At 31.3% G+C, this 3,414-nt stretch overlaps 1 pseudogene; it reads right to left on the bottom strand.

The window, feature by feature from the left end:
- Positions 1-273: 273 nt before the first annotated feature.
- On the bottom strand, positions 274-2,274 carry LOC142545011 (6,7,8-trihydroxycoumarin synthase-like; annotated as a pseudogene).
- Positions 2,275-3,414: the final 1,140 nt, after the last annotated feature.

Consider the following 3,414-nt stretch of genomic DNA (forward strand, 5'->3'; position numbering starts at 1 on the left):
TGTGAAAGGCTAAAGAAATTCTTTAACAATTTGTTATTGCAATTCGAGAATGCAATATCAGATCTTTTATCTGTAATGAGAAAATTTTGATATGAATGTAATTAGATTTAAATTTTTAATTGAAAAAAATAATATCAGAATCATATTTTACTTAAATTGCCTTTCTATGTTTATAATTTTAAAGAATTATTTAAATATGATATCGAAGTGACCAAAAAAAAAAAAAAAAATTGAGGGAAAATATATATTGCGACACAATAATTTATGATTATTTCTCATTCAAATGCAACTTACATATTCATTGCTCAATCCTTAACAAAAACATAGTAATCATATGTAGCTCTTGGCCTTAAGGCAGAGAGGGTTTTTCTTATGCATCACCATTCCCGGCAATGCATCGGTGTCGACATCTTCTTTGGTCATTCCATCTGGTAATTCCCAGTCGAATGCGAAAAGAAGATTAGCAAGTGCCAGTTCCACAGTTGCAATACCTAGCAATATCCCAGGGCAGGCTCTTCTGCCAGATCCAAATGGAATTAACCCGAAATCTCGCCCTTTATAGTCGATTTTGCTATCTAAGAATCGATCAGGTGAGAATTCATTTGGGTTTTTCCAGTACTCGGGATCTCTACCAATAGACCAAAAGTTGAAATAAATCATCGTTTTAGGTTGGATTTCATAACCATCAATAAAAAACCTTTGTGTTGTTTCTCTTGGGACAAGAAGTGGAACTGGTGGATAAAATCTCATAGCCTCCTTAATCACTGCTTTAAAATATGGTAGTTTTTGGATGTCTTCTTCGTCCACGAAGGGTTTCTTTTCGACTATCCTTCTTATTTCTTGTTGAACTCTTCTCATCGCATCAGGCTTCTTCACGAGAGCCGTCATCGCCCAAGTTACCACGGACGAACTTGTGTCTGTTCCGGCTATAAAGATGTTCTGCAGTGAATATATTTTTGGCAAGATGAATCGATTAACAATATTCACATCAAGTAACATGTCATTTATCTTTTATTATTTTTATAAATACATAAAATAACAGTAAACTATTTTATTTTATTTTTAAAAATAATGTAAAAAAATATTTTAAAATCAATTTTAAGTGATCTAGCTCACGAGTTTTTAGCAACTAAACATGTCAGAACGCCGGAATTTGTGAGCTAGAGCTCGAATTGGATCTAGCACGATCGAATTTGTGTCGAATTTGGCTTAATAAGCATGTGAGCCGGTTCGACTTAATCTACATCCATAAGTGATCAAGCTGTAAACATAATGTTACCTCCCGGGAAAGTGTTGCAACTATTTTAGGTAAATACTGTATTTTGCTAATATTTAACTGATACTTACCATGAGCATAGCCTTAATATGATCCCAGCTTATATCAACCGAACTTGCATTCCCTTCTTTCAACTTGATCAGTATATCAAGAAAGTCACCTTCCATCGACTGTGGCCTATTCGAGCTAATGTGCTCGTCGATGAGTTCTTGGTAGAACGAGTCCAAATTCTCGAAACATTTCTCTAGTCGAGAAACCATCCCGGTAACTTTATCCATCCAACCTAACATAGGAAAGTAATCGGCCCAAAAGAAACCAGTGAGTATCGCCTGAACTTCGTGTACAAGCACATCAAAGGTTCGTTTGACGGAGGAAGTCTCCCTATAAAATTTCCCAAAAGCAGCTCGACAGATAATGCTGCTCGACAAAGATATTAATGTTTCACTTAAGTCGATAGGCTCAAATTTATCTGCTCTCTTGGATACATCCTTGATCATGTGGAAAACCTCCTCCCTACGAATCGGGGCGAAAGAATTTACTCGCTTTAGACTAAAGAGGTGTATAACGGAAATTTTTCTCCTCTCTCTCCAGCAGTCGTTATAAGCCGAGAAGCCAATATCTTGGCCATTGTAGGATAGCTTCTGTTGGCCTGTTAGATGTGGTCAATTCGAGATGACTATATCGTTGCTGGCGAATGCTTCTTTGGCTATTTTGGCCGATGAAATGATAATCAGTGGCACACTGCCAAGCTTCATGGACATGATGGGGCCATGTTTCTTGGAAAGGTTATACAAGAAAAGATGAGGATTTAGGCTGTCAAACTGGAGCAAGTTTCCAATTAACGGGAGCCCTCGAGGACCTGGGGGGTAACTAGTTTTCTTCGCGGTGTTTTTGTGCCATCGATGGATGAAAATGACGATAACAGGGAAAAGTAAGAGTAGCAATAGGAGATCATCAAGAATGGAAGCCATTTTCCACTGCGAATGAGAACCAGAGATTTCAAGCGATGGGTGAGCTTTTTAAACAAACAAAAGTTCGCTTATATAATATACTTATGGTTCTTGCATAATAATTGATACGTATTTAAATTTTTCACGATGTTAGAAATTTAAGCTTCTTTTCCTTGTGTTTAGGGTGTTCTTTATCACTTGCCCTAAACGAGCTGGTGGAATATCCTTAGTTGAATAAAAAATTGAGATATTTGTTTTACTATAATTTTATTCCACAAAAACCCGTATAATAAGTTTCAAAATTATTCCTAAAATAGTGTAATAATTTATTATATTGTAATATAATTTTAATAGAAAAAATATCAACAATTTAAAAGTTTTAAATTAATATCATTATTTAGGTATATTACGATATTTGCTTCTTCTTTTATAAGAAAAATGAATTTTATTTTATTACGATATTTGCTTCTTGTTTTTTTTAGAAAAATGAAACTTATCTGATGTTAATTTTTTTTATATATATAAATGGATATTATGTATTCATTATAAAAATTTGGCTTCAAATTCTTATATATTTATGTTTGATTTTTTTATTTAAATATTCAAAATTAATTGTAAAAAAAGCATTAAAAAATTAAGTATAGGAAACGAAACAAATAATTTTCAAACGGTTTTCATTTTCTTTAATTGAAATTTATTGTAATTGTATACAAAATTAGATTAATAAATTTTTAAATCTATTTATCTTAATAATTAATTTAAAATAAATTTTAACCAATATAACATATTTTTAGTAAGAAACTGCATATGTTTTTTCAATCAAATATCAAAGAAAATTTATAATGCGTTATTAGAGTTTGGCCTTGTGAGTTTTTTTACATAAAATTTAGTGAAAAATGAACTTTTTATAAGATCACTTTTATTTTACGGTTTTTTTCTTCTCAAATATCAATGAGAAAACATCAATTTTGCTCAATCATTTATTCCAAAAATATTTTCTTTCATTGTTATTTCTCATCTATATCAGCATAAATATATTTTGAATTTTTTAATATCTTAATTTATAATTTAGTGACTTTTATTTGTGTTAAAAATTTACTATATATTTTTTTATACGTTTCATGTATTAGTTATTTATACGGACATTATTCATCACATGATTTTAGTTAGTTAAATATGTTATTTATA

Source organism: Primulina tabacum, chromosome 5, assembly GCF_025594145.1.
Source record: "Primulina tabacum isolate GXHZ01 chromosome 5, ASM2559414v2, whole genome shotgun sequence".
NCBI lineage: Eukaryota > Viridiplantae > Streptophyta > Magnoliopsida > Lamiales > Gesneriaceae > Primulina > Primulina tabacum.